Below are 6,974 nucleotides of genomic sequence, written 5' to 3' on the forward strand. Positions count from 1 at the left end.
GATTAAATATTTGAATTTCATAGTAAAAATAAACTTTACATCTCTACAATATTAAAGTAAAAATTTTAGGTAGAAGTATATAAACATTTTCAAAGGATATTTTATTAATTATCTGCATATTAGAAATGCCATTAAGAAAATATTTCATCTTAAATAGCCTTATTTGTCCCTGGTACTCAGTACCCTATGAATCTATTTCTCCTTTGTTAGGATCAATATGCATATTAAAACTCTAAATGTCCAGGTGCTGTGGCAAAGAATTACACACATGCCACTCTGTTTTCTTAAATTATTGTGGATATAGCAACTAAGGATGAGTTCCCAGGATTTAGGCCGCCTATATTAAACTCCTGGCTTCCCCCCTCATTAGCTATGTGACTTAGCATGGATTACTCAATTTTGCTGGACCTCAGAATCCCTGATCTTAAAATAAAGCCAAACAATTCATGTCTTATGAGCTTGTCGTAAGTATAAAATGAGATAATGCATATAAAACACTGAGTACAATGCCAGACACATAAATAATGATCAAGAATTATTAGCTATTATTACTACTTTTATTAGCCAATAAGAGTTTATCATTCAAACCAACATGCCATTTGAGTTTAAGTTTTTAATAGCAAGGTCATGTCATACTTAACTTTGTATCCTTGATACATTAGTGAGTGTGGATTGAATGACAAGCTGAATGTATGAATGAATGAACCAGAAAATGAACACTATTTAAGATACACACACACATTCAAATATACAGTACATAAGATATTAGATAACTGTACCCATAATACAAGATCAATGGCCAAATTATCAGTTACTTAAGTACAATTAGTTAACCATCAATTAAGAGGAAATAATAATCAAACCAGATGGATATTTGATTGAATTGACCCACTGTTTGAGTAATTTCATAGGCTCATCCATGTCGTTCATTATGGCACAGCCTCACTAATATTTAAAGGAAAAGAAACATAAAATCAATTGGGAAAGGAGAGTGTGGCATTTACATCATGATTAGACTAAGGATAAGTATGTAGAGGCCAAAGAAAGAGGAGAGCAGCATATTTATACACCATAGGAAAAGGGGTATTAAAAAATATGGCCAAAGGACACTTAGGCAAAAATGTGAAGTAGAAGCAGCAAGCGAAGAAAGTATAAACTTACTTTCTTTCATAAAAATAGCATTAGAAATATCTTGGAAAAAGAACACCAAACATTTCAAAACCAAACAGAAATAAATATTGAAGTAGCCGAGTATTTGTTCCTAGGAAGGACTCCCTCCACTTGAAGTCTTACTGAAACCATGTTATGCCTTACAGACACACACACAAACACAAGCATGCATGCATGCACACACATTTCTTCGTTGCCTAAATTAAAATTTTTAAATTATTCTTAAAAGTACTGTACCCATACTTTTCATCACAAACAGCAAACATTGACAACCACAATACATCTAACAAATAATCTTTAAAACAACCTTTGTAAGTGGAAAATTATGAATCAGCAACAAAACATCTGTGTTCCTAATTGCAACTTTGGCACAGATCTGATCGTGGTGACTATCACCACTCACTTATTGTATTAATTTTTACAAGGCCAGCTGTCCAATGGCCCAGCATCACAGATAACTCTACTTTTATGAATTTGTTTCTTGTCACAGCCACATCAAAGGAGAAGAAAAACGAGTTAACAGTCAGCACTTAGGGGTTGTTGAAGTGGCAGAAGGTTCAGTTCCTTTAGAGCAATGACTCTGGCTTGACGTTGCAGGATTGTAAGGTAAAATACTACCTTACCTGAAAGGGCCTTTGTCTATGGCTGAGAGGAAATAGTGCATTCTGCTCCTGAAAGTAAAATATGGATCTGCAATTTTATGAAGAATAATGTCATTAGTCATCAAGATATCTTGAGTGTATTTTTTAAATGATCTCTTTTCTGTCTTTTAAAAAAATATTGTAGACTCTGCCCTCTACAGTTCTCTCTCTCTCTCTCTCTCTCTCATACATGCACACACACATGCCATGCACATGCCAAAATAATGGTCTACAGTTGGCATTCTGTTATCCAAACGTTGGTGATTTTGAATCTGCAGCATGTTTGAAGGCGAGGTGTCACATTCTTCTCACTGAATGGCAAGACTGATTCACCGATAGTTCTGGAATGTAGCCAGTCTCCCAGGATTGAAGTACCACTTATCACAACACAGTTCCTTCAAGATAGATATGTGTAGAAAATAGATGTAACCAGACACTTAAGCAACTTGTTGAATAGTCAATAAACTGAAATAGAAGAGGTGGAAGAAATGATCTATAGAGGCACCTGGAAAATACCCTGGATACCCAGACGTTCGTAGTATGAATCTTTCTGAGACAAATGTTTAAGTCAGTATGTGTAGAAGAACAAACAGTGAGAATACCTGTAGGAAGGACCTGCAATTGCAAAGGAAAATTTCTGCAGTAACTCCAGGTCTCAAGTGCCATCGATACCATTCCCACCAGCATTCTATTCTCAACCACTGTCAATGCCATCTTCTGTGACAGAAGTTAGCAATGTGTGTCATCATATTTGACCGAATTATCATTAGTCATGATTACTTTGAGGCAAAGCACTAGCAAGGATACCTGTAGAAAATTTGTGTTTTGTTTTTTTCAAATGATTTGCTTCTCACATGAATAAAAACTGACCTCCATATTTTAATTTGCAATGAAACAAGTTAGACTTCGGGCTTTAATCTATCTTCACAAACTCAGGACTGTCTCATGAACTTGATGGAGCCAGAAAGGCTTTCCCCTGGGTCCTACAGTAGAATTCAGTCATTTCTGCCTGAACTCAAGCCACTTCAGTTGCTTGCTCTGTACCTGCCCCTCCTTTCTCCCCTCTTTCCAAAATATCACTGTAGCAACAGGCTTCCCCTCCCCCTGCGTGTTAGGATGTCTGACTCATACTACAAATCATAAACTCCTCCCATCAACGGGGAACACATAATCTTATTTATTGCTCTTCACAAATGCCCAGGTACTATAAGTCTGAAGATTCTGGCATTTTCAGCACTGATTTGGTCTTCTCCACACTAACATTCCTAAAATCATTGTTGACACTTTTTCATTATTGCCTCTCTAGCACGTAGGCTTATGTCTGGCATAACTGGTATATTCAATGTGCTTGTTCAATAAAGGAATAAGTAACTCCTACCATAAAATGCTCTGCAATACGTATTTATCTAATTCCAAAAAGAGTTTTGTGTTACTTAGATTATTAGGTTAGCATTCTGTCCCAACCATCTAATTATTTATTGACTTTATTCTTTAAATTACTCAGGTTCAAAGTCATCTTAAAAGCGTATCCATACCTCTATACTGAGTTACTATCCCCCAGTGCTAATAATTGCCCCCATGTCAGTTCCTCTGTCTTTAATCCAGATGATCATGAAGTCCAGAAGGCCAGCATTTGTGCCAATGGCCTCTGTCAACCAGTCCTCATGACATAAGATCTTAATGGGGTTTTGGGTTTTTTGGAAATGATATTTGTGGATCATTCAATCTAAGCTGATGAGTTATGTGCTAAGGTGACATGGTCAGAAGGTGTGTACAAAAGCATGTAGAGGCATTCCAAGGATCAAGATGCAGGTTGAGGAGTCTAAGGTTGGAAAAATTGGAAGAAGTTTAAATCAGATAAGAAAGAGCATGACTGAGAGTTCCAAGATATTAATAAAAACGTTGCACAAAAAACGTTGTGTATTACCCTTCATTGATGTTTGTTCTCATTGTATCCTATTCTGCATCAAAAATTAATAAAGTGGGTATCATATTTCACCCCATTAATGAGCTATTGCAAGCAGCAGGTCTAAGTAGGAAACCCTGGTTTGTTTAGAGGCACAGAATTGTGCAATTAAAATAGAAAGATAATATGTGTATGACATACTTATTTATTCTAATACATCATGGCAGTTTTGAGCACTCTCCAACTCTATCAACAGGAACAATTCTTTAGTATTTTGTGGGAAAAAGTATGTGCTGAAGCTCTCTACCCAACAGAGCTAATGTCCTGGAATAGAGTCTGTAGCTTCTCTCTGCCCCACTACACACACACACGCACACACACGCACATGCACGCACACACACAAACACTTGCACAACCTCACATCCCCAATTTCCATAATCTTTTAAAACCAAAACCTTAGGCCAGGCTAGTTCAGTACCCGCAGAGAGAACTCTAAATGACATTTAAGTCAACCTTGGAAATAGCTAGTCATCTCCTTACTTAAAATGAAAACTAAAGAATGTCAATTTCACTTATTTTTAAGTAACACTGTAGGCATTGGAAAGAGAAAATGTTGATAATGTTTTGTTGTGCTTCGTTTTTGCTTTTTGCTGTTATCGTTTCTTTTTTGGAGATTTTTGTTTTGAGTTCTGGTTGTGTGTGACTTATTTGCAAGCTGATTTGCAGGCTAAGTATCTAATACCTCGTATTTTTCTTAGTTGATAAAATCCTGCTGACACCTGACACATAGAAAGTTCTACATCCTGAGAAGTCAATTTTGTGACGTGTTAAAGAAATGGACTTTTCATTAGTTCCTAATAATTAATTTTTTCCACAGGGTAGACTTAGCTGCCCAAATAAACTGTTCATTCTTTGAAGGTAGGGCAAAATCTTATTATTCTGTGTCCTCTTTCCAGTTGGTATAGATTTGAGCACATATTCAAGCCAGAAACACTTACTGAGAATAAACTTTCATCTGCAAGAAACTGAAATAGTCACTAGGTATAGGGAAATGAGTAAGATGAGGTCCCTGCCCACAGGAGTTTCATGGGAGAGAGAGAAGGTAATAATTACATTATAACATGATAGAATCCATAGCATCTTGATAAGAAAAATCCAAAACAGCTTTGTAGAAAGGGCTGCCTGATAAGACCTGGATGCAGCCAACTCACGCTGGCCCCTCAGGAAGAATGCAGAAGCCACCAGCAGCCAGATTTCAGTCTCCTTTTCTCCTCTCATACCTAACTTGTGCTTGCAAAATGGCTGGCCCTAGCCAGAAGCTGGGGAGCAAGAAAGCATGTGTGGTAGTCCATCCGGGTCCATCTTGCAGAGCACAGGGCAGGGTGCTGAAGGGTGGGAGGTGGGTCTTGAGGTATAAATAGAAGATACCCAACACAGACATAGACTTAAGGCTGTCAATTTAGTTTTGCAAATGACAATAGTCGATGACAGGTGTTCAGATGGGGGTAGAAAACCAGCATCTGAAGTTCAAGAGGAAGGTGTGTGCTAAACAAATGGATTTGGATTCTACAGGCAGTTGAAACCATGAAAGTAATCGAAATAAACAGAGAGGTGGAAAAAAGAGCCACAAGACGCATCCTGAGGAACTCCTGCACTTCAGGTGTGGTTAAGGAAACCGTGCGTGATCAGTAAAGAAAAGGCAGCACCGGCCACGTGAAAGGAAATCCAGGGGAACACATAATCACGAAGTCCTGGGAAGAAATTGTCAAAAGGGTTACATTTAATGGAGAGATCAAACAGAGTAAATGTTGAAAATACTCATTCAATGTAGCAGTGAGACCACTGGTAATCGTAGTGAAGAGTCGGAGCGAGAGGTAGGGAAGTACGCCTGCTGCACTGGAAGAAGACCTGGTGTCTCAGCAATCACAGAGAGCAGAGCCTGACGCTAGTGCTTCCCCGGGACGTGCGCCCCCAAGGCAGCAGGAGTGAGGAAAGAACAGGAAGCAGGCAAGAGGGAAAGCAAACATAAAGAGGTGCATTACGCAGTCTACCGATTTGTGAGAAAACCCAGCCAGCTGCTTGGTGTCTGGGTGGACATACGGAACCACCCGCAGGCAGAACAGCTGACGGAGGGAGAAAGTAAGAGGAATTTGTCTGCTGCAACTCCTCCTGCTCCACCCTCAACCTCCTGTCTCTCATGAGTTGAAACTCACCTTACTCCCAATTGTGCCACGCAGCCCTTCAGGGCGGCCACTGCTGCACTGCTCCACACCTGAGTGCTAAGTGGTGGGAGGAGCCAGAGCTGCAGGTGCATGCAGTCAGCTCAGACTGGAACAGCTGCGACTCTTTCCTGGGGAAGTGCCATCCAGGCCATGCAAAGGCCCAGCTCTCACCCTGGAGGAGTCCGCGAGAGGCAGCACATGAGAAGGCAGCTGTGTGTGTGCAAGTTCTCCACTGAGCAAGCAGCAGAGGACCCAGGAGGCAGCAGAGGCTGCACAAATCTGGAGAGGGAAAGCAGAAGAGGACTCTAGGGGACAAGCATGACAATGCGGAAAGAGCAGAGTCTGGAGCCAGATCGCCCAGGCTTAAGTCCCTGCTCAAGCCCTCACTACCTGGATGATCTTGAACAATTCATTTGACCTTTCTGTGCCTCCGGGTTCTTATCCGTAAAATGTGGAAATAAGATTATCTACTTCATAAGGTTGTTGCAAGTTGCTGCATATAAAATGTTTAGAAATGCGTCTAGTACAAACTATGTATTATTTTAATGTTTGATAAGGATCAAAGAAGGAGTCTTCTGCTATTAGACACTTTGCTTCCTGCAGAGGGATAAAAGTATTTTAAGCAGAAGACACACATTCTAGGATGGGTAAGGAATTATTGATGGAGAAAGCTATCGGAAAGGATAGGATTTCTGCATCAGATAAAGGGATTAGTGCCTCTTAGGCACTTACTGATCATATGCTTGTTGATCGGTCAGAAATAAGTATTAGATCAATAAAGTAATCATGCATAGTTTACATAAGCATTTTGTGGACTGTTTACTAGTCTAAATTTTTAAATGCTATATTATAATGAAATTCACTGTACTTGTACACATAAAGGCCTGTAATAAATATTTAATGAATGAAGAATTGAAGGAATGATTGAATGATATTGACCGCTCTGCTGATTCAATTGTTACCTTTCCAAACCCATGTACACTATAAGATCTTATGGCTTAAACTCATAAACTAATCCAAAGTGAGGGACGTAGA

General features: G+C 39.3%; 1 long non-coding RNA gene across 1 annotated transcript; it reads right to left on the reverse strand.

The window, feature by feature from the left end:
* Positions 1-572: 572 nt before the first annotated feature.
* On the reverse strand, positions 573-6,452 carry LOC108403952 (uncharacterized). Its single transcript, XR_001854829.3, has 3 exons — positions 5,931-6,452; positions 2,414-2,618; positions 573-2,276 (listed from the first exon to the last, which is right to left on the reverse strand). It is a non-coding gene; the product is annotated as an uncharacterized lncRNA (long non-coding RNA).
* Between the last annotated feature and the right edge of the window lie 522 nt (positions 6,453-6,974).

Source organism: Manis javanica, chromosome 7 (assembly GCF_040802235.1).
Source record: "Manis javanica isolate MJ-LG chromosome 7, MJ_LKY, whole genome shotgun sequence".
NCBI lineage: Eukaryota > Metazoa > Chordata > Mammalia > Pholidota > Manidae > Manis > Manis javanica.